At 46.3% G+C, this 25,498-nt stretch overlaps 1 long non-coding RNA gene across 4 annotated transcripts in view; it reads left to right on the plus strand.

The window, feature by feature from the left end:
- LOC134948819 (uncharacterized) overlaps window positions 1–25,498 on the plus strand; it is a 281,962-nt gene that overhangs the window by 41,711 nt on the left and 214,753 nt on the right. For all 4 annotated transcript variants that reach the window (XR_010183031.1, XR_010183030.1, XR_010183034.1 and 1 more), the window contains 2 exons: window positions 9,597–9,665; window positions 9,741–9,952. This is a non-coding gene — a long non-coding RNA (uncharacterized LOC134948819). The remainder of the gene's footprint in view (window positions 1–9,596; window positions 9,666–9,740; window positions 9,953–25,498) is intronic.

The following is a 25,498-nucleotide window of genomic DNA, read 5'->3' on the forward strand; positions in this document are numbered from 1 at the left end:
TGTGCTGTTTTGGATTTCTGAGTGCTGTTTTGCGTTTGAAAGTAGTCTTGTCATTTTTGTTGTGTAGTCATTTATTAGTTTGTCTGAGTTTTGGTCCTTGTCTGATTTAATTTAAGTCTCTTGTCAGTGTTTGTGTGTGTGCGGTTGGTGTGTGCTGTGTAGAGGTAGTGGAGGGGTGTGTTTGTTGTGTCTGTATTTTTCAGTGTTCAGTGTTGTTTGTCTAAATTATGTCTCAGTCTGAGGTGGAGGAGGTGAGTGAGGTGGAGGAGGTGAATGAGAGGGAGGAGGTGAGTGAGGTGGAGGAGGAGGTGAGTGAAAGGGGTGAGTTAGTGAGGTTGAGGGGGTTGGAGAGGTGGTTGCTGCAGCCACATACAACTAAGACTAGCGCAATGTAAAATTTACATTTTCTGAGAATGTGGCTTTGGTGCTTGAGCTGATGAAATACCATTGTCAGCTGTTTGGGCCATAAGTCGCCCATGACTTAATTGTGACACACATATATATATATATATATATATATATATATACTTAAACTAGCTTAGCACTAAGAAATAACGACACGGACACCAACTGCTAGGTTTAAAAGGTAAACAGGTATTTATTGTTTGATGACCTAAGTTTAACTATGTATTGGGGGATGGCAAAGAAAAGGCGCTACCAAATCACCAGCACCAGTCAACTAAAATAATACCAGATAACCTAGGAGGGGACTTACCACCGCCTCCTCAAGCATAACCCGCATTGTGTAGGACTCACCACCCTTTACTCTAGCAGAGCAATGGACAAAACCGCACAGGAACGTCCATAGTCAACCCACAGGGGGAGGACACACTCGCCGTCTTACCAAAAGGGGGTGCCACACAATGACCACTTATGCAAGCTTTTGACCACAACAATGTTTACCTAAACCGCAGTACGCCATCCAAACCAAGAAAACCAAAAACCGTAAACTAACCACTCCAAAGCTAAAAATGCTCTCCAAAAACACACCAATGCCAGCTGTGGAAAGGACGTCTACATGGCAGAGAAGCAGACAGCACCCTGCCAAGGAAAATGGGGCACCAAAACTGACCATACTACCTTCATTTGATGCCAAGAGGCTCGCAAAGCCACCAAATCCATCGTGACACTTAGGAGGAGGTCGATGCCCTCAACTCGACCCATGTCAGTTCCAACAAGGGAAATGACGATCCAGTCGGGCCGACCCCACCTTCGTCCGTGACGGAAAAGAAGCCGAAGTAAACCAACCCAACGAAAACTCCTAAAAACCTAACCATAGGCTACCCTGTGACCAAACAATTCAGCCGTTTGTCCTGCCAGAGGATGCCTCACTGCCCAAAAAAGTATGAATGGCCAACTAGCCAAATGTGTGCCAAAGCATCAATGCTGAAAATTAAAACCCTAACAACAGCACAATTCAAACTTATACATTACTACAACCACAGAAAAGAAAAACCCAAGTGAAGGAGAAAACTCAAAAAACCTCCCGTGGACCGTAAGTGTGTCAATTGTAATTCGGCCCCCTCGGAGGAAAATGTAAAAAATCACTTCACACCCTCAATTCCTGAATGCTAGCCATTCAAAAACCGACAGGTAAACAACGTTTTTGGGGTAGCGCAACAAACATAATCCACACATTGAAAACATACAAACCAAACATTTCCAGCGGCCAGGCCCCTGTATAGCCGCCGCTGGAATAATCCAAATGCAGCCAGAGCAGCTGCCCCCATCTGCAAGGAATAGGCTCCATTCCCTGCCACACTGAAATTAAAGAAACAGTTCCAGCGGCCAGGCCCCTGTATAGCTGCCGCTGGAATACCCCAGGTGCAGCCAGAGCAGCTGCCCCCATCCGCAAGAAATAGGCCCCACTCCCTGCTGAAGAAACAAAACTACCAAAAACTGTGAGGCCCCACTAAAAAGAGACAGCCAGCGCCCCAAGCTGTACCCCGGTGAACCAGGCTGGACCGGGTTGCCTGATGTCACACGTGGGCGCACAACGCCAGGACATCCCGTAATAAAATGAAATGAACAAAGCAAAAGACACATAGCCGGAACCACAAGGTCAGCGCAAGCTAACTTTACCCAAACAAAAAGACTAATAAACTTCCAACAGCCAACATCCTATAAAGCCTCTGGCGCAAGACCCCCCGTGTAGCCACCTAAATCCAAAAGGAATGGGTTCCACAATCCGCAGAACCTAAACCAAATGCCAATAGGCAGCGTCGAAGCACAACTGCAAACTGAAACTGGGGAAGCGTCCCCCCATCCGCCAGCAACAATAACGAACCCCCAACAAGAGGGTGCAACAGTAGATAGGCCCTAGCCAATTGCCCTGGGCAAACAGATGTAACTGCCTGCGCTCTAAGAAAAACCCAGCGGCCACGGCCAACTTGATCAGTCTCAAAGTGCGCAATGTTAAATAAAACCACCGCAACCCTTAGCAAAACCTTAGTAAACAGCAAACCGGTATTGGCTGACGTCTTGCTGCCAGCAACCACTCACTTAACTGGAAAAGCGCCAAAAAAGTGAGAGCAAAAAACAGGCTATAAAGCAAAAACTTCCCGGTAAGAGACTTCCATGCTAGGGAAAACGCCAATAAGTCACGCAAAAAGCACCAGAGTAAATGGGTCCATGAAAGACCCAGGTAAAACTTACGCCGGCAGACATGGGGGTAACTAGACCAAGCCCAGACCGTACGTAGTACAGCACAAACCCTTGGGAAACCGGAGGAGAAGTCCCGGGAGGAGGAGTAAACGTGGCAGAATATGAATAGAGAAAAAAACATCTGCAAACATCCAGGATGGCCAGGAGATGGCGTGGTAACCCCATGGATCATGGACCCAGCAGAAGGCATGGGAACTGTGAAACAGGAACCGGGCTTACGGTATGCACTGAAAACCGCTGGTGAGGGAAAAAGGGTGGGGGGGAACCAGGCTGGGTGCAGGGGACAAGGAGCCAGGCGTGAAGCCCTAACACCCCGTCACCGGTCTCAGCAGGTGACAGGACACTACCAGCCGCCTGGTACAGAAAACAAAACAGGGCCCAAGAGTAATTTTAAAAAACCACCACCCAAAGGGAAAATTACAGGGGGGAAACTGAAACTGGGGCTAGAGGGGAAGGAAAAAACCAGGGAAAACCTCACTCCCGGGACTAGCGCAGATGCCCAACTGCCAGGGCAACCTACACCTATGGAGCCGAGTGAGCCACCCCACTGAGGAGACCAGGTGCGCCAACGGAGTACACCCCCGTGACAGGGGGCGAGATGCCGTTGTAGGACCACACGCAGCAGGCACGACAGTGATACAGCGCTCGCCACCAGCTACAGAAGCCAAGGAAGGGGAGCGGCAACCACCAGGGACCTATGCCGGGACTAAAGGTAATTGGGGGGGGGAGGGAGGGGCGGAATCTGTCCGGACCCAGGGAACGACTGCAAAAATGCTGCCGCGAGCGGGAGAGAGGCCTAAACCAGTAGGAGTGGGGGAGGAGGAGACATGTGCGGACGGGGACTGGGGAGGAATAGGAGGATAAGGGGAAGACAAGGAGGAACAGAGGGCAAGTAGCGAGGGGGTACCAGGGGGGAGGGGGGATGACAAAAGGAAAAGCTAATGGAGAAATATACCCAAGCTACACAATATGCACTGTGACACTGTATACTCAGCTGCTTCCAAATGGCAAAGAGAAGGATGGCCCCCCAGGACCTGCCTATAAGTACTGTATTATACACTCCTCCTACAATCTCTCTAATAGGCAGACAAAAGCACCTGACCCAAAATGACATCACTAAGCTAGCCCTACTTTTAACCCATTAGTCACAAAAAAACCAGGGCGCTTATGTGGCTTCATGCTTAGGCAGCCCTCAGCCTGCCGAGTCATTGAAGGTGACATCTTGCAAGAAAACTAAAGATGTGCGGCGGGCACTTTTCGTGTTTTGTGTTTTGGTTTTGGTTCTCATTCCATGCTCGATCTGGATTGGTTTTGCCAAAACCACCCTTTCGTATTTTGGTTTTGGTTTTGGATCTGGATGATTTTTGAGAAAAACAAAAAAACAGCTAAAATCACAGAATTTGGGGGTAATTTTGATCCTATGGTATTATTAACCTCAATAACATTCATTTCCACACATTTCCAGTATATTCTTAACACCTCACACCTTAGAATATTATTTTTAAGGCCGAAAGGTTGCACCGAGGTGGCTTTATGACTAAGCTAAGCGACACAAGTGTGCGGCACAGACACCTGGCCCATCTTGGAGTGGCACTGCAGTGTCAGACAGGATAGCTCTATTCAAAAACTAGGCCTCAAACAGCACATCATGTAAATAAGAAAAAGAGGTGCAATGATTTAGCTGTATGACTAATCAAAGCAACACAAGTGTGCGGCACAAACACCTGGCCCATCTAGGAGTGGCACTGCAGTGGCAGACAGGATGGCACTTAAAAAAACTAGTCCCCAAACAGCACATCATGCAAAGAATAAAAGAGGTGCATCAAGGTCGCTGGATGGCTAAGCTTAGCGACACAAGTGTGCGGCACAAACACCTGGCCTATCTAGGAATGGCACTGAAGTGGCAGACAGGATTGCACTTAAAAAAAATAGTCCCCAAACAGCACATCATGCAAAGAAGTAAAAGAGGTGCAATGAGGCAGCTGTATGGCTAAGCTAAGCGACACAAGTGTGCGGCACAAACACCTGGCCCGTCTAGGAGTGGCACTGCAGTGGCAGACAGGATGTCACTTAAAAAAAATAGTCCCCAAACAGCACATCATGCAAAGGTGTAAAAGAGATGCAATGAGGTAGCTGTATGGCTAAGCTAAGCGACACAAGTGTGCAGCACAAACACCTGGCCCATCTAGGGTTGGCACTGCAATCCCACTGCACTAATGGAGGATACCGGATGCACATCTAACACCAACATAGCTGTAAAGGCCTCAGTTATCAGCTTTGCAACAGGATGACTGCTGACATATTTCATCTTCCTCGCAAAGGACTGTTGGACAGTCATTTGCTTAGTTGAAGTAGTACAAGTGGTCTTCCGACTTCCCCCCTGGGATGACAATCGACTCCCAGCAGCAACAACAGCATGCGGCAGCAGCAGCAGTAGGAGGAAGTGGTTCTTGATCTTTCCCTATTTTATCCTCTAAATTTTTGTTCTCCATTATTTTTCTGGAGATATAAAACAAAATGCAGCAAAAGAGAGCGTACCTCTACACCACACAGGGCAAACCCTGTAAAAATTATTTGGATTAAATATTAATAACCCCTTTATTTGCAGTAAATAATATACAGCACAGGACAGCACCACTGAACTTATATGGCAGCACCACTAGACTGAACTTATACAGCAGTACCACTGGACTGGATTTATACGCCAGTACCACTGGACATATACGGCAGTATCACTGGACTTATACGGCAGTATCACTGGACTTATGCGGCAGTATCACTGGATTTATACAGCAGTATCACTGGACTGTATTTATATGCCAGTAGTTCTGGATTTATACGGCAGCACCACTGGACCTATATGGCAGTATCAATGTAATTATATGGCAGTACCACTGGACATTAACGGCAGTATCACTGGATTGGATTTATACGCCCTGTACCACTGGATTTATACGACAGTACCACTGGACATATACGGCAGTATCACTGAAATTATATGGCAGTACCACTGGACATATACGGCAGTATCACTGGACTGGATTTATACGCCAGTACCACTGGATTTATACGGTAGTACCACTGGACATATACGGCAGTATCACTGGATTTATACGGCAGTATCACTGGACTTATATGGCAGTATCACTGGACTGGATTTATAAGTCAGTACCACTGGATTTATACAGCAGTACCACTGGATATATGTGGCAGTATCACTGGATTGTAGTGTGTGCAGGGAGCGGGTGCAGGGTTAGCGGTATTATAGTGTGTGCGGGGAGGTGGTGCAGGGTTAGGGGTAGTGTAGTGTGTGCGGGGAGTTGGTGCAGGGATAGGGCTAATGTAGTGTGTGCAGGGAACAGGTGCAGGGTAATGGGTAGTATGTGCAGAGAGAGAGTGCAGGGTTAGGGGTAGTGTGTGCAAGGACAGGGTGCAGGGTTAAGGGTAATGTGTGCAGGGAGAAGGTGTAGGGGCAATGTAGTGTGTGCAGGGAGCAGGTGCATTGTTAGGGGTAGTTTAGTGTGTGCAAAGAGCAGGGTTAAGGGTAATGTGTGCAGGGAGAGGGTGCAAGGTTAGTGGTAGTATGTGCGGGGAGCCAGTGCAGTGTTAGCGGTAGTGTAGTGTGTGCGGGGAGTGGGTGCAGGGTTAGCGGTAGAGTAGTGTGTGCGTTGAGCTGGTGCAGGGTTAGCGGTAGTGTAATGTGTGCAGGGAGCGGTGCAGGGTTATGGGTAGTTTAGTGTGCGTGAAGAGCAGGGTTAAGGGTAATGAGTGCAGGGAGAGGGTGCAAGGTTAGTGGTAGTATGTGTGGGGAGCGGGTGAAGGGTTAGCGGTAATGTAGTGTGTGCGGGAGTGGGTGCAGGGTTAGCGGTGGTATAGTGTGTGCGGGAAGCGGGTGCAGGTTTAGTGGTAGTGTAGTGTGTGTGTGGGGAGCGGACTCAGGGATAGCAGTAGTGTAGTGTGTGTGGGGAGCGGGTGCAGGGTTAGCGGTAGTACAGTGTGTGCGGGGAGGGGGTGCGGGGTTAGAGGTTGTATAGTATGAGTGGGGAGCATCCTAAGGGTTAGGGGTAGTGTAGTGTGTGTTGGGAGCGGGACAGTGTTAGCGGTAGTATTGTGTGTGCGGGGAGCTGGTGCAGGATTAGTGGTAGTATAGTTTGTGCGGGGAGCATTGCAGGGTTAGCGATGGTGTAGTGTGTGCGGGGAGCGGGTGCAGGGTTAGTGGTAGTGTAGTGTGTGTGGGGAGCGGGTGTAGGGTTAGCGGTAGTATAGTGTGTGCGGGGAGCAGGTGCAGGATAAGCGGTAGTGTACTGTGTGAGGGGAGCTGGTTCAGGGTTAGGGGTAGTGTAGTATGTGTGGGGAGCTGGTGCAGGGTTAGCGGTGTTGTAGTGTGTGCGGGGAGCAAGCTCAGGGTTAGCAGTGGGTGTAGTGTGTGCGGGTTACGGGTGAAGGGTTAGGGGTAATGTAGTGTGTGCGGGGAGCGGGTGCAGGGTTAGCAGTAGTGTAGTGTGTGCGGGGAGCGGGTTAGTGGTTGTACAGTGTGAGCGGGGAGTGTGTTGCGGGGTTAGGGGTAGTGTAGTGTGTGCGGGAGCTGGTGCAGGGTTAGCAGTAGTGTAGTGTGTGCGGGGAGCGGGTGCTGGGTTAGCCATTGTATAGTGTTAGCGGGGAGCGGGTGCAGGGTTAGGGGTAGTGTATTGTGAGCGGGGAGCGGGTGCAGGGTTAGGGGTAATGTAGAGTGTGTGGGGAGCAGGTGCAGGGTTAGCAGTAGTGTAGTGTGTATGGGGAGTGGGTGCAGGGTTAGCGGTTGTATAGTGTGAGAGGGGAACAGGTGCAGGGTTAGGGGTAGTATAGTGTGTGCGGATAGCCGGTGCAGGGTTAGCAGTAGTGTAATGTGTGCGGGGAGCGGGTGCAGGGTTAGCAGTTGTATAGCGTGAGCGGGGAGCGAGTGCAGGGTTAGGGGTAGTGTTGTGTGAGCGGGTGCAGGATTGGGGTAATGTATAGTGTGTGGGGAGTGGGTGCAGCGTTAGTGATAGTATAGTGTGTGCGGGGAGAGGGTGCACAGTAAGCGGTAGTATAGTGTGTGTGGGGAGCAGGTGCAGGGTTAGGGGCAGTGTGTGCGGGGAGCGGGTGCAGGGTTAGGGGTAATGTAATGTGTGCGGGGGGGGGGGGGGTGTAATGTAGTGTTTTCAGGGGCGGGTGCAGGGTTAGCAGTGGTGTAGTGTGTGTGAGGAGTGGGTGTAGGGTTTGCGGTAGTATAGTGTATGCAAGGAGTGGATGCAGGGTTATCTGTAGTATAGTGAGTGTGGGCAACGGGTGTAGGGTTAGCAGTGATGTAGTGTGTATGGGGAGCCGGTGTAGGGTTAGCAGTGGTGTAGTGTGTGTGAGGAGCGGGTGTAGGGTTTGCGGTAGTATAGTGTGTGCAGGGAGTGGATGCAGGGTTTGCAGTGGTGTAGTGTGTATGGGGAGCCGGTGTAGGGTTAGCAGTAGTATAGTGTATATGGGGAGTGGATGCAGGGTTAGGGGTTATGTAGTGTGTGCGGGGAGCAGGTGCATGGTTAGCGGTATTGCCTGTCATGTGCCTGGTGCATTGAAGCTGTCTGCAATGCTGGAGAAGAGATCCGGAGGGGGAGGACAACAATGCAGAAGGTGAGTAATTAAGTACTAATGAAGCTAATTGGAAATTTCAAATTATATTCTTATATTCTGGTTGTTTTTGTTTTGTTTTTTTGCATCCTGCTTTTTATCATATTCTTTAATGCATATTTTGTTGTTTTTTTTTACATGGTAGTGGCATGTTAAAAGGAACTGAAATGCATATTAGAAAAAACCATAGCAGTAGATGATCATTGATTGAGTTTAGTCATAGGATAGCATTATATAAATTTATTTTTTAAATGTTCTGGGGAAATAATTCCCATGTGGCTTGGACTGCCACCACTAACTACGGATGGTGTAATGGTTAGCATTACTGCCTTACAGCACTGAGATCATGGGTTTGATTCACACCACGGCCCTAACTGTGTGGAGTTTGTATATTCTCCCCATTCTTGCGTGGGTTTCCTCCCACAATCCAAATATATACTAGTAGGTTAATTGACTCGCAACACAAAAATAAACCATAGTTAGGTAGATGGGTAGCTATGCCCTCCATGGTGCTAGCCACACCACACTGCACAGACCACACCACCATATCAGTAGTCACACCTCCACCATGCTGATCACACCCCCTGCAGCGGTACACAGTAGGCCCTTCATAAATTACAGCTCCAGGCCAATGAGGTCCTTAATCAGGCACTGGCCAGAGCGTTTTACCTTTGGTGGCTTTATTTTTATTTTTTATGTACAATGGATGTATGTGGCATATTTTGGGGTAAATTTGGTGTTTTGGTTAAGTTAGTATATTCACCTATGTACTGTACTTTCTTTATGTCCAATTTGTTAACACTTCGTAGTACAACAACACCACCTCTTTTCCTGTTATTGTTTTTTGTGTGCTTGTGATTATGTTATTGTCAAGGACTCATTCAATCCTTTATATGTTGTAGGTTTATTGTCATTGGTTAAATAGTGATTATGCAAATGTCTAATTCAAACTGTTTTTTTTTTTAACCATCTAAATATGTGCCAGTCCATTAATTGTCGTAATTATTCTCATTTGTACTGTTGTGTTTTGTTGCTGTTGGAAAGGAGTAGTTGATTATTTCTGTGGTTGTAATTGTGTGGTTTGTCCATCAAACTAAGCACATTGATCAGTTATGTGTGTATTTATCTGTTTGTTTTTCAGAAAGTCAACAACAATATACACTTAAACAAAGTCATAGTTTATATTTATTTTTAGCAATGTGTGTATGTACAAAAAAGTATTGTGACATATTATGCATAATTATGACTATGGCAACTTGTTTTTTTTTTTACAAATGTTCCATATTATTTTGCAGTTACAAAAAAGACCGCAACAGTGCGGTATGCCCCCACTCAGCCAGAAGATGAGGATGATGGGGAAGCTGGTAATTACATTTTTTTGGGGGGATCTTAAAGAAAGTAAATATCTTGCATGATATTAATTGCTAAATTTTATTTAGGAACATCCACACAAGTGTCTCCTCCTAGAAAGCGTCATCCTGATGTTTTTAGCAGGCCAAGACACATGCACCACAATATACCCTGTCAGGATGTGCACACCAGACCACACGTTTCTCCACCACAACGGCGCATTTCGAATATCTCTTCAAGGCCACCACTCCAACTATTGGAGAGTCCTCCGTCAAGGTCCCACATTCCCCACAGCTGCCTGGTGAGTTTAAAAAAGGCCAGATATGGTTTATGTGCAAAAAAGTTTATACCAAGGTACTGTATATTCAGGCACTTAGAGCATGAGATGCTTTACTTAGCAGCTACCTGTAAGAACCGGGGAAGTCACTCCCACGATATACAGAGAATACAACAAAAACAGAAAGGAGGCTGCGCTTTGATATACCAGTAAAATAACCAGAGCAATTAAAGTACTCTAATTATTGCTAAAACATTAGGTTGCATGCATGTCACTATGTTAAAAAGTATGAATTCATACACTTATAATAAGACATTACCCAACAGGTCAGGAACAAGGTATTGTGTAATAGAAGGAGTACGTTCCATTAATATTCCCCTGTATCAAAAAAGTTTGTCCAGGCAAAGATGTTTCTGCAGATATATAGAAATCCAGTGGGCGGTAGGCAATTCAACGTTAGAGGATGTATGCTCCAATTTCTTTAAGATGAACTCGTCATGCAACATAGTACAAACAGTCCTTCTAGGTGCAAACAACTGGATAATTGCTCTCCGAAGCCTGGTCAGCGATTTGCAGCAGTCAGGGGATGGTCCGGTCCTTTTTCTTGTGTTCCTGACTGTAGTATAAGAATACTGACGCGTTTCGCTGCATTCAGCTAGCAGGTTTTGATTTCGGGAGCTTAATAAATTTCCACCAATGTATGTTTGCCGATCATTGGATATGGCTCCTTTCTTTAGAACTTGTTAATTCTCAGGCCTAGCTGGTACAGATGTAGCCATACTCATTGCACCCGTGTCACAGCTGCACAGGCACACATGGTGAGTGTAACTTATACACTGGGCTGCGACTGTCCACAGCCCAATGTCTTTCCCTATGGCAATGTTTGCATGCATACATGGGAACACTAGCCATGCCAGCTTTGCTGCGACTAGGATGCTTGGCAAAGCTGAACGCGGCTACATCTGTAGTGCGCAGGACCTAGATCTTTCATATTGAACTTTTGTCCTTACAGTTGCTTAACATCTGTGATGTGCTGTTCCTGGCCTGCTAGTAACAGATCATCCACATATGCAACAATAATAAAAAGCTTTTCTTTTATGTGTTTGTGGTACAGACAACGATCAGTCATTGAACACACAGTGCATTTCCTGTAGTATAATATATAGCATCTAAATTGATGTACAAACAAAGACCATACTATTTTAGACCATACAAAGCTTTCTTTAAGAGGTAGACTTCCCTTTCTTGGAACATATCTTTGCTATAATGCTCTGGAGATTTCATGTATAGCCTCTTGGACAAATTCTTTATTCTAAACTCTACTTGGTATAACAAGGCAGATATGACAATGACTAAGCATAATGTACTGTACCACAGGATAGTAGGTTTTACCGTAGTCAACTCCAGATCTATGCATATATATATACTTTTGCAACAAGATGAGCTGTATAATGGGTGATAGCCCTGTCTACTTTAATTTTTTTGCCGTAGATCCATTTGCTCTTTACTGTTTTGCAGTGCCTGTTTTCTACAAACCATTTATTTTTGACATTGAGCGATGTCATCTCTTTATCTATTGCTGTCTTCCAGTCACACCAGTCTTTACTTCGATTTGCTTCCTGGATATTTTGTGGTTCACAGAATGTGATATTTGCAAAACCTTCATTATATATTTTAGATGGTTTTCCACTACTTGGTTTTGCAGAAGTGCTGTTCTGTGGTTTGTTGTCTACACTGTTAGCCTCTGTCTCAGATCCAACTGTTGGCATATCCAGTGTGATATACTTGCTCTGCAATTCATGTTTCAGCTTTATTTTAAGTGGTGTTGTTTCTTGGAATGTAACATATCTTGACATTATAAGATTTATCTTCTTAGAGTCCCAGAGCCTGTATATTTTACTCTCTTGGCAGTTTCCAAGAATGATGCAGTTCATGGATTTGGGATCCAACTTATGTCTTTCTCCTTGGGGATGTGTACATATGCAGTAGACCCAATGACTTTGAGGTGATTGGTGCTTGGCTTCCTTATGGACAATACATCTATTTGTGTTTTATCTTTTACAATGACTGTGAAAGAACAGTAATTCAGATTGTGGCAATAGGGTCAATGTGCTACAAAGGAACCAGGGGTGTTTATCTGTAAAGCCCAGGAAAACCATGCACTTGGAGGATAGGAAATGTGTGTCTTACCTGCTTGATACATATCAGTGCAGTTCTCCTCTTCAGACTGGGACAGCTGAAAGCATGTGATTAAGCAACCATAGCAGCTGTGAATAGATCCCTTTTAAAAAAAGTCGTAGTGTCCTTTGCCTGTCAGTCTGGGAAGGGGAGGAGGAGTCTAAGGTATTAAAAGGCTGTCTGGGGGATTTAAAATGATGACTGATGCTGGGAAAGCTGTCTGGTGACTAGAAGTAGATCTCTGTTAGCTAATGACAGGGCCTTGAACATTTACTGTGTAATGGTTACTGGTCTGTGGTCATCCTGACGATATAAAGCCATAGTGAAGTAGTCCAGAGTCAGTTTGTGCTTCCACTATGCATATTCTTTACAACATATACTGCCATAGATACTGTTTATGTCGAAAAGCCCTTATTCAGGCTGACAACCTTTAGCATATATCAAGCTTTTTCCACTATATTGCAGTTTGCGATCTCACAATATTCTTCTCTGGTGTGTATGCAATGGTCAGTTGATGTGCAATGACATTCCTCTTTAGGAAGATTTCAACTTCTTTGTGCTGATATTCTACTCCAGGGGTGGGGTACCCTTTTTCTACCAAGGGCCATTTGGATATTTATAAAATCCTTTGGGGGCCATACAAAAATTATCAACTTAAAAATTAGCCTGCCCACCAGTAGTTTTGCCCTAGTAGATCTACCCCAGTAGTTACGCCCCTTAGTGGTACTGTCGCGCATGCCAAAAAATGGATGTGGCCAATTAAAATGGGACATGATATACATATACCCCCAATAGTGCAGTGCCAGATACACATATGCCCCACATTGCCAAATACACAAATGCTCCAAAGTGCCAGATAAACATATTCCCCACAGTGCCAGATGCAAATTGCCCCACAGTGCCAGATACACATTGCCTCCCAATGCCAGAAACACATTGCCTCACAGTGCCACATACACAAATGCTTCACACTTCTTTTAGAATTGCTACGTATTAGATTTCCATCATGGCACTAAATGTAATAGAAACATGCTGCCTCTGTACATGAGAAATTCGGTATCTGATACTGCTTTATTTTAAATTTGTTACTTATACAAGCAATGATTGAGGATGAGGAGTGACAATATGCCAACTTATAACCTTTGTCTCATTTACTGTTACTTATATTATTACATTTATCATCTGTGCATTTATTGTACTTTTGAACTGCAATTGGTAAATATTTTTACCCTTCTATTCCTTTACATTCCTTTACATCCTTTTTCGTGCACCCTCATCGGCCACCCGGAAACAGAGACGCCGACAGTAGTAGCACTCTTTTTTCCTTGGAGAAGTATCAATAGGTTCTCTCATCTGCGATTCGATGTCGTTATGATAAGATCGTTGACAGCAGAAACCTGTGGTATTATCTCCTTGTGAATACTTTCTTCCTAGATTATTACTATACTCGTTAGATTGATCAGTATTAATTTAACCCTCATCCTCAGCAATCTAATATATAAAATTCTTTCGTTGGGCCTGCTACTTTTTGACTGGGACTATCTGTTGCTAGGAACTTCTCCCCTGCACTCTCATTAACCACTGTTGGATATGGACACATTAAAGGTTAACAGCAGATGCAGGATCTTGGGTTTTATACTCATGCCCAATATGGTTCTCTCATTGCTGATTCGATGCTTTAAGCAGATCTGCAAAAGCAGAAACCGGGCTGATGATATATGCCCCTCTTCCTTCTAAACTTTTTTCCTTCTCATATGATTGATGCAATAATGAGACATTCAAAGTTCAAACTGATCTAATTCTTATAAATACCATTTTGAGACTATTTGATATCAGAATGCATTTTCAGTATACATACTTTATTCTAGTATATCATAGTATATTTATTGGCTGTTATATACTATATATATTTTTTCTGCTGGGGACAACACAGGAGACAATTTTCTCTGCATACTGCGCCAATAGCTATGTTATAAATATTATAAATATACTTAATATTCTATTTAAATGTGATCCTAATGCAGAGGTCCATCAACACAACATGGTTGATATGAGAAATGATAGATTATCAACATAATTAGTCAATTTGCAGAAAAAAATATTTATTTTATGTTGTTTGTAATTGTTTTGTCTTGTGAGTCAATATAAATAAATAAAAGTTAAGTTTTAAGATTACCATTTGTATAAGAGTGCCCCCACACAATAGAGTTGTCCTTTTTTCCTCTCTCCATGTTAATTTATAATTATAATTTACCTTTCCCCAAAGGGAATAATCCAGTGCGCATTTTCTTCCCCACTACCCAGTTCCCTTTCCCCCTCTTTTGAGATTCCTGATATGTTAGGAAGATTCAGTTTAACATAGGTTTTCTTCAGGTGGGAAATAAGAAAACTGCGTAATTATAATGTTAATAAACCTCCTCTAGGGGGATAAAAAGGGGATTGACATAATGACATCATTACCTATGCGTGGCTTGCGTTGTGTGAATGACAATGCCCAAACAGACAATCGGATCAAAACTTGGATTGTATCTCCAGTGTGTAGAATTTAATAAACTACAAAAAAGATCCTGTCACTTTTTACCATATCTGCTACGGGTGATCCTCAGGTAATGCCAAGACCCATCGATTAATATTTACTTACATTAAAACGTCTCAAATTTACATCTCTATAGATTTACTAAATTTTTAACACTCATTTATATTTACAACCATGAAAATCAGAAACTCCTGTGCGAAGAATGGGTAGAACAAGTAGTAAAGCATAAATACATGTTAAGACTGGTACACTCTTGCTTTTATTTTGTTGTTGCATACTGACAAATAAAAGTAGGTTTGTTTTTTTAATAACTTGCTCATTAGAGATTTTTTTTAATAATATAATGAGCAGCACTGTTAAACATAAGAACATTTACCATGAAGTGGATAATTTGAAGTAGTCATTAAAGCTGCATCTGTTTTTAACTAGTTATCAGAGGCATAAGAAAATCATGTATAGTCACATTTTCCATGATTCATTTGGTTTGCTAGAAGAAGAATGTGAAACTGTTATTCCATTGTGCACTTACAAAGCGACATGTATATCTAGCAGCACATGTAATTAATTATATACTATGCACGTGTTGGTTCATATACTCTCCAGTCAATGTTAATGTGGGAGTAAATCTACAAGCAAAATTTTAGTATAAAATGCAAGTGATGCTAATATACTGTAGGTATAAGCTCCTATAATTAATTCATAAATATTATTATTATTATTCTTTATTTATATGACACCACAAGGGATTCGCAGCGCCCAATTACAGAGTACATAAACAAACAATCAAAACAGGAAAGCAGTGACTTATGGGCCCTACACACATGCCGATATTACTGCACGATATGAATGATCTCGTTCATTAATGAACGAGATAACGTTCATATCGTGCAGTGTGGAGTCACCAGCGATGAACGATGCGCGGCCCCACGCTCGTTCATCGCTGGTGACATGTCGGCTGTGCATGCAGGCCAATATGGACGAGATCGTCCATATTTGCCTGCACGTCTATGGAGCCGGGTGACGGGGGGAGTGAAGAAACTTCACTCCCCCTGTCACTGCCCCCCCCCCCTGCTGCCGGGTCGCCCGTTGGCCATATCGGCCGTCGGGCACCTCGGCGGCACATCGCCTAATGTGTAGGGACGCAATACAGTTGAAGACAATATAGGACAAGTATAGAGTAAATAAACATAGCTACAGCAGCAGACGACACTGATATAAATATCATGGTGACAGAAAACTGCAGGATTTGGTGCAGTGTTGGCTAAAGTAAGAAAAGGATAAGCACACGAGGGAACAGGGTCCTACTCGTGAGAGCTTACATTCTAAAGGGGAGGGACAGAGAGGAATGACACAGATGGGGTAGACAGAGAGCGTGGAACAGAAGGTTAGGTTGAGATTTGGCTGGGTTTGGTGAGGAAGTGGGTTAAGTTTAAGAAAGCACTGGGACATCCAAGAAAAGATAGCAGAAAGGTAATTGGAGATACAGTATGAGTTAGGAGAGCAGGGCGAGTTCCAAGGAGGAAAGGAAAGGTAGATTTGAGTATCATCAGCACAGAGATGATATTGGAAGTGAAAAGAACTAATGAAGTGAACATACATTGACAGAGACAAGGAGAGGACCCACCTTGGGGGAAAACACATCTGTCACAAACGGCCAGCCGATTCTCAAGAAACATCAATCTGAAAATCGCCACCAGTGGCTTATGCTTACCTTAGCATGTGCGGTTAAAGAAAACCCGGTAATTGCAATGAGCAAAAGAACCACAAAACATGAACATATGGACACGAGACATTATTTTGCAGCTGTTTCAGGAAATATTAATTGCACACTCACTTATGCTTCGTTAGTAGCTTTGGCCTCACAGGCTCACAGATTCACCAAGATACACGAAGAACATGGAAAATAATAATATGCATTCCCAGATGCCCAGCAGGTAGTATGGACCATGGGTAGGGAGGAAAAAGTATAGTGTAATACTATTTTATAAAGTGACTTGTACTCAGATGCAAAACCGTGTTGGCTCATACACAACAGAGCAAAATCAAATACCCATGTAATCAGCACTCCAAGATGTCCCACACACTGGTTTGGCCCTGAAGATGTTAGGAGCAGCAGCATTTTGGTTTTAAGGTGGAGAGTCTGGATCCTTTGGAATCTTTTACAAGTGAACTGCTGAGATCTCACCGTGACCGAGTCCCCAAATCTAAGGGGTATAGGCAATATTATTACAATGTTATTACTAGAGATGAGCGGATTCGGTTTTACTCGGTTTTACTCGGTTCTCAAAACCGACTCTTATTGGCTCACGGATGTCACGTGTTTTGAATAGCCAATAAGAGTCGGTTTTGAGAACCGAGTAAAACCGAGTAAAACCGAATCCGCTCATCTCTAGTTATTACAATATTTTTGGGATATTGTGGTGTATGAAAAATCTTGGAGTGCTGATTACACAAGTGTTTTATGAGGCTCTGATGTTTACAAGCCAACACAGTTACTGCTTAAGAGCACAAGTCACTTAATATACTTAATCACTTAATATAATATAAAATAGTATTACCCATGGTTCATACTACCCATAGGGCATCTGGGAACGCATATTATTATTTTCAATAAGGGAATTATTCACACTGAAGGTGCAGAGTCCTCCCACAATCAATAAAATATTTTATAATTTTGGAGTCTGAGTTATCTTTGAGGACTCTAAGGGCATAATTCAGCATGGAACGCAGGTACCATTGCATTTGCAATGCCCTGTGAAGTGTGCTCACGCACAGCAGCCTCACTGTGCATGCACACACAGTTACATGTGACAGCATCTCACTTGTGCAAACACCTCTGCCCGATCTGATTGACAGACAGAAGCGTTCGCGGGGTGAGAGGGGGTGTCAACTCTGTGTTTAAGGGGCATCACGGTGGCATTGTGGGGTACGGTCTGGACAACGCAGGTGTGTCCGGACCATTTGCAAGGCAGGCCATGATGGCTGCGTGACAACACATGCAGCCGCTACGACCCGAAACATGGCGGGTAGCTGTCTGCCTTCGCAGCTAGGCTGCTTAGGCAGAGCGCTACCCTAAACATGCAAAATCTCTCATGTTTGTGGGGGAGGGGCAGGACCCGGCATGCGGGGCAGACTTGCCCTGTACTGGCCGTTCCCCCGCATGTCAGTGTAATGGATCGCAGATGTGTGATTTTTTGGAGTTACAGTACCTTAAGAGGGAGTGTATTTAAGAAGATACTCGACTGTTTTACACTTGAAATTATTCACTTTAAATATTTAATTGTAGTTCTCTAATACTTTATTAGGTTTATTTTGCAGCAGTTTTTACACAATTTTTTGCATTATACAGACATACACATTTTGGTGGACTTGTGCGCTACAAAAATGCACATCTTACATGATAAAAGCTATTTCAATATGGAAACCGGCAATACTGTGGATGATGGACAATCGAGAATAGTATTAGAAATTGGTGATGTCTATTCTTAATCAGACACAGACGCTGAAAGCATCATCTATAAAGAAATCATTTTTACAAGCACAGACAATGTCCCAATTTCTGATGTCTATAGAGATCTAGTCAGGCTCAAATGCAGAGAAATGTACTTTTATTATCACAAACAGCAGACAGAGAGGGGGTGGGTGCTCCCCCCCCCCCCCCCTGGTATCCCCACAGCACACTAAAAATCACCTGTAACCATACCTGAACATATCTGGTAATAGAATTTCAGAGAAATTGGTCACATGCATTTGCAAAGACATGTTTAGTTGCTGAGTCGCATCAAGGCTTCTCCTTTATCAGTAGTCCTAACACTACATAATGGCAGTGCCCACATAGGGCCATCTGATTTGTCTACAGCAGGCATGTCCAAACTACGGCCCTCCAGCTGTTGAGAAACTACACATCCCAGCATGCCTTGACACAGCTTTAGCATTCTCTGACAGCAAAACTGTGTCAGGGCATGCTGGGATATGTAGTTTCACAACAGCTGGAGGGCCGCAGTTTGGACATGCCTTGTCTACAGTAAGGCCTCATAATAAAGGTTCATACTAAAACTCATCCAGATAGAGGGCAAGCGTACCTGGGAGCCACCCCCAGGATCTCCCATTAGCACTACAAGGAACAGCATGTCTTCCAAATGCTGCTCCCATTCAATGCCTTCTCACACATGCAGACAAACAGTAGTAGCTGTTCAATCATTCCTGGAGATAATTATATATCAGGTGCTAGAAAAGGGGAGGGGTTACAAACAAACAGCAGACAGAGAGGGGGCTCCCCCCCCCCCCCCCCCTCTCCCCCCCGGTATACCCCCAGCACGCTAAAAATGACCTGTAACCATACTGATCCTATCTGGTAATAGAATTTCAGAGAAATTGGTCACATGCATTTGCAAAGACATGTTTAGCTGCTGAGCCGTGTCAAGGCTTCTCCTATATCAGCAGTCCTAACACTACATAATGGCAGTGCCCACATAAGGCCATGTGATTTGTATACAGTGAGGCCTCATAATAAAGGCTCATACTAAAATGCATCCAGTCAAAGGGCAAGTTACCTGGGAGCCAGCCCCAGGATCTCCCATTATCACTACATGGAACAGCATGCCTTCCAAATGTTGCTCCCATTCAATGCCTTCTCACACATGCAGATAAACAGTAGTAGCAGCTCAATCATTCCTGGAGATAATTATATATCAGGTGCTAGAAAAGGGCAGGGGTCACAAACAAACAGCATACAGAGAAGCCTGGCCATGTTACTCTAGTCGGAGAACGTTCACCACAAAACAACTGCATCCTGAGAGTCCGGTGAGCTCCTCTGTGTGTATTTACATCTGCCCAGCTGGGGCTGCATGCCGGTGAGTGCCCTTGTATTTAAGATCTAGAAAGCCAGGATTGTATACCGCTGTATACTGCTTACAATGTGCCATACCTTGTGAGAAATTTGTGAGAAAAGGAATTTTTCAATATTTTAAAAATAAAACTCTTTTATTGACTGTTTCGATTTCATGTGTACCTGGATATTTATGGACCTGGATGTTTGGAAATCTTGACTTTTTATGTGGTTTATGTGCGACTTGGAGAATAGGATCTCTGGTGACACATTACTGAGAACTAAGCTAATATCCACCATTAATCAGTGTGACAGATAATTGAGGTCCTGTGTCCCAGCTACCAAATTCCCTCTCTGTTCCATTTTGCCTGAAAAGCAATTCCTCACCTATACAAGGACGTTAAAAAAAAAAAATTGGGCTACAAAATGTAATTGTACCCACTGTTCCCTTAACAACAGACATGTTGACAAGCAGTGCTGGTCAAGATTACATGACTGTGATAGCCTACTGGGATGGTGTATCACTTTCAGCAGCAGCATGTAACACAAAATGTTGGCTCGTTCACAGGCAGGCTGCTCTCTGTATCACCTGCCTCACTAACAGTCATACCAGTGTCAACCTGTTAGAGAAGCTAAGGGATGTCATACTGTGAGGACCCCGGGCTCATGTGTGCATTATTCTCGCCTATCGCTCATCTCCGCCTTGAGAAAGGTAGCATTAACAGCTCTGTACGGCACCCCGGGGTCACTACCGAGTTCTGAGATCACACAGTAAGCACACAACAGCAAGGTGCAAACCGCACCTTTATTTTCATACACACTACTTATACAGGAAAATCCGTAACCACACTTTGTACAATATGTACAGGTAGCATTAATAACAATTACAGTTAAGATTATATCAGAGCAAGAACCACACAAAAGCAACAACTCCGGCCACTACACAGTCACTAGCCAACTCAGGGAATACTTGCGTTTGGTGACTCCTGGCGGATACTGGTTGCTGGAAGGGGTGATGGTGACTGTCTTGATGATCCCGGCCACACGGCCTGTGTGAATACCCTACTCTTGTGAGTAGGGTAACCTGGAAAAGTCACCCAGCTCCTGCTGCCACACGTAAGCCAGTTACCTAGGATAGCTCCTGTGGGAGCAATACGCTTGGCAGCGTTATCGCCTGCTGGGCCTCAGGTATCCACGCACAGGCTGACAGGACATTCTCCTGGCAGCAGCCTGCGTGCTTCAGTCAGTCTCTCTGCTCCAATCTCTCTGTGGGCTCTTTTGAAACCTTCTAAACTCCCATGCTGCTTTGCTAAACCTGGTGATGTGGCAGGGTGCTCTGATTGGTAGGATTTCAATTCTGTTTTTAGGATGTGTCTCAGAGCAGCTTGGACACCCCCTGTGGCTTTGGAGCATAGTTTTCTGCTGGAAGGCCATCCAGAACAATAGGCTCTAATTATGGCAATAAGAAGGTTGGCTGCACTGAGGCCATAACCTGAGTCAATGTTAACCCCTTGTAGTAATTTGTGATGTCAGAGGCCCTTCAGCTGACTGCTGTTTCCTGTGAAGGGGGGCTGTGACAGAGAGGGGGTCAGCCCTGCACTTCCTTTATGTCCTAGACAGCTTACCTGGCTGGGCACACACCTGACAACAAGCTCTTACACCAGGGACGGGCAGTCAGTGGAGGCAGGGGAGGCAGTGCCTCCCCTGTAATTAAAATTAAAATAATGTCAAGAAGATACTTATGACACATATTATGTGTTATAAGTATCTTCTTTAAAATATTCTAATAATTTTAATACATTTAATTGGTTTGGGAGGCACTGATAGCAGTGCCTCCCGGTGACAATGGGAACGGGAACAGAGCGGGGGTGGGACCAATCAGTGGGCTGTAAAAGCCCATTGAAAATAGTGGGGAAAGCGGCACTAGTATAAGTGCCTCGTTGACAGGGACAGCACGCCCCTGTCACCGAGGCAGATGTGATTGGACAGCGGATCCAGCGCTGGTTCCGCTGGTCCAATCGCCTGTACCCATACGCAGCGGCGGGACGAGATAGCATTACCTCTTCAGTTTCAGTTTCCATTCTTCCTGACTGAATGGGGGTGAATGGGGCGGCTGGCTGAAAGGGGGTGTTGCGGCGGAAGGAGGTACAGGCGGCGCAAAGCTTTTGAAGTCCCTGCCGGAAGACGCGCACGGACTCACTGGAGCAGCTGGGACGGCACCCTGCACCTAGTACAGCAACCACCGGCCGAAGCTGCCCCTGCGCTCCATGCCGATAGCGGAGGACGTGGACCTGCTGCTGTTGCAGTGAGGCTGGGTGCCAGGAGAGCGAGCTGCAGAGGATGGTGTGGGGCTATGTCACCTAGCTGTCCAACAGCTGGAACCAACGGAGTCCAACAGCGGGAACAGCTGTGTTGCAGGGAGAATGGAACTCTCTCCTGGCAGCAGACACTACACAGCGCAATATGGTAATGATGGGTTTCTGTGTGGGGGGGTAATGCTGAAGGGGGTTTCTGTGTGGGGGGTAATGCTGAAGGGGGTGCTGTGTGGGGGGTAATGCTGAAGGGGGTGCTATGTGGTGGGTAATGCTGAAGGGGGTGCTGTGTGGGAGGTAATGCTGAAGGGGGTGCTGTGTGTGTGGGGGAGTAATGCTGAAGGGGGTGCTGTGTTGTGGGTAATGCTGAAGGGAGTGCTTTGTGGTGGGTAATGCTGAAGGGGGTGCTGGGTGGTGGGTAATGCTGAAGGGGGTGCTGTGTGGGGGGGTAATGCTTAAGGGGGTGCTGGGTGGTGGGTAATGCTGAAGGGGGTGCTGTGTGTGGGGGGGTAATGCTGAAGGGGGTGCTGTGTGGGGGGTAATGCTGAAGGGGGTGCTGTGTGGGGGGTAATGATGAAGGGGGTGCTGTGTGGTGGGTAATGCTGAAGGGGGTGCTGTGTGGTGGGTAATGCTGAAGGGGGTGCTGTGTGGTGGGTAATGATGAAGGGGTGCTGTGTGGTGGGTAATGCTGAAGGGGGTGCTGTGTGGGGGGTAATTCTGAAGGGGGTGCTGTGTGGTGGGTATTGCTGAAGGGGGTGATGTGTGGTGGGTAATGCTGAAGGGGGTGCTTTGTGTGGGGGGGTAATGCTGAAAGGGGTGCTGTGTGGTGGGTAATGATGAGAGGGTGCTGTGTGGGGGGTAATGCTGAAGGGGGTGCTGTGTGGTGGGTAATGCTGAAGGGGATGCTGTGTGGTGGGTAATGATGAGAGGGTGCTGTGTGGGGGGTAAGCTGAAGGGGGTGCTTTGTGGGGGGTAATGCTGAAAGGGGTGCTGTGTGGTGGGTAATGATGAGAGGGTGCTGTGTGGGGGGTAATGTTGAAGGGGGTGCTGTGTGGGGGGGTTATGCTGAAGGGGGTGCTGTGTGGGGGGGGGTAATGCTGAAGGGGGTGCTGTGTGGGGGGTAATGCTGAAGGGAGTGCTGTGTGGTGGGTAATGATGAAGGGGGTGCTGTGTGGTGGGTTATGCTGAAGGGTGTGCTGTGCGGTGGGTAATGATGTAGGGGGTGCTGTGTGGTGGGTAATGCTATAGGGGGTGCTGTGTGGTGGGTAATGCTGAAGGGGGTGCGGTGTGGTGGGTTATGCTAAAGAGGGTGCTGTGTGGTGGGTTATGCTGAAGGGGGTGCTGTGTGGTGGGTTATGCTGAAGGGGGTGCTGTGCGGTGGGTAATGATGAAGGGGGTGCTGTGTGGTGGGTAATGCTGAAGGGGGTGCTGTGTGGTGGGTAATGCTGAAGGGGGTGCTGTGTGGTGGGTAATGATGAAGGGGGTGCTGTGCGGTGGGTAATGCTGAAAGGGGTGCTGTGTGTGTGGGGGGGTAATGCTGAAGGGGTTGCTGTGTGGTGGGTAATGCTGAAGGGGGTGCTGTGTGGTGGGTTATGCTGAAGGGGGTGCTGTGCGGTGGGTAATGATGAAGGGGGTGCTGTGTGGTGGGTAATGCTGAAGGGGGTGCTGTGTGGTGGGTAATGCTGAAGGGGGTGCTGTGTGGTGGGTAATGATGAAGGGGGTGCTGTGTGGTGGGTTATGCTGAAGGGGGTGCTGTGCGGTGGGTAATGATGAAGGGGGTGCTGTGTGTTGGGTAATGCTGAAGGGGGTGCTGTGTGGTGGGTAATGCTGAAGGGGGTGCTGTGTGGTGGGTAATGATGAAGGGGGTGCTGTGTGGTGGGTAATGCTGAAAGGGGTGCTGTGTGGGGGGGTAATGCTGAAGGGGTTGCTGTGTGGTGGGTAATGTTGAAGGGGGTGCTGTGTGGTGGGTAATGCTGAAGGGGTTGCTGTGTGGTGGGTAATGCTGAAGGGGGTGCTGTGTGGTGGGTAATGATGAAGGGGGTGCTGTGTGGGGGGTAATGCTGAAGGGGGTGCTGTGTGGGGGGGTAATGCTGAAGGGGGTGCTGTGTGGGGGGTAATGCTGAAGGGGGTGCTGTGTGGTGGGTAATGATGAAAGGGGTGCTGTGTGTGGTGGGTAATGCTGAAGGGGGTGCTGTGTGGTGGGTAATGCTGAAAGGGGTGCTGTGTGGTGGGTAATGATGAGAGGGTGCTGTGCGGGGGGTAATGCTGAAAGGGGTGCTGTGTGGTGGGTAATGATGAGAGGGTGCTGTGTGGGGGGTAATGCTGGAAGGGGTGCTGTGCGGTGGGTAATGATGAGAGGGTGCTGTGTGTTGGGTAATAACAGAGGCATTTTCTTTTGAGGGGCACTTATTTTCATCACAATGGTTTACAATAACAAGCAAATTGTGGTGTGTGTGTGTGTGTGTGTGTGTGTGTGTGGGGGGGGGGGGGGGTTACCAGTCCCCTACTTTGCCAGGGGCACTCAGACTCCTAGATACACACTTGCCTTTCAGGCAGAGGCAAGTGCATCGTGCGGCGGCCGGCGCTCTATCCCCTCCTACTCTATCCTCTCCCAGGCAGCAGTCTCAGCTACAGAACCAGCGCCTCTGCACAGGACACATGGACCAAGGTAAGAAGGGGAGGTGATTGGGCAGGGGGGCAGTAGTGTGGGCAGCTCACACCCACATCAGGGACCCTCCCAGTACAGAGTTGCAACCAGTGGTGGATTCAGGGAGGGGGGGGGAAGGAAATGCCAAGGCACATACCCTCCCTGTTATTTTCGGGGCATATCATTTTTCTAACTGTTGTTCTTTTATCATTGTTGCTGCCAGGCAGCTGTTTCAGTTGCTGCTACTTGCACAGGACCTCCGTTCTGTGTCTTCCCCCACTATCTCCCTATCCTCTCTGTGTCCTGTGACCCCGGCTGCCCGCAGCCAATTAAGGTGTTGGAAAAAGTAAAAATGGAAGGGGACAGGGATCGCTGATGGTCTGGTGGGAGGATGTTGTCTGCATAAGTGCGGGGGTGTTGGTCCTGGACAGTCCAGAAAACATTTTATGACCTGTTGCTTTGCTGCTAGGCTAGTACTCAGCTACTCAGGTAATGCAGCAGCCCTCGGCCCCAGGTCTCCCTGGACCCAGTATAAAATCCTGACGATCGGGATCCTGGCGGACAGGAGACTAACAACAGAATCCTGATATCAAGGCAGTGAGTCCCACACTATTCTATTCCCCCTCGGGTGGTGGTGTGGACCATCACCCGAGTGTGAATACAGGCCTTTGGTCAGGATTTCGACTGATAGCATTTCCCCTGCTGTCGGGATTCCATTGTCAGTATTTCGACCGCTGGGAAATGAACCGCATCCTCCCTCAGACAATGCAGCATTTTTATCCCATTTAGAATGCAGTCCGGACTCCAATGTGTGAGGGCCTCTGGGAGCCCACTCCATCCACCCCCCATCCTATATTCTGACCCCGAGAATGGGGCTTCACTTGGTGCCTCCCCGCACGTCACTGCCTTACACCCATTAGTGCAATACAATACAATCACACATATACATTTCATAGGCATTTTGTAGGGAGCAAATCAGGGCTAGAAAGATATTGCCCGAGGGGCACAACCATATAAAAAAAGGGACAATTACCTAAATACATATAGTAGATGCCAAGTTCAGCATTTA

The sequence above is a fragment of the Pseudophryne corroboree genome, chromosome 8, assembly GCF_028390025.1.
Source record: "Pseudophryne corroboree isolate aPseCor3 chromosome 8, aPseCor3.hap2, whole genome shotgun sequence".
Taxonomy (NCBI): Eukaryota; Metazoa; Chordata; class Amphibia; order Anura; family Myobatrachidae; genus Pseudophryne; species Pseudophryne corroboree.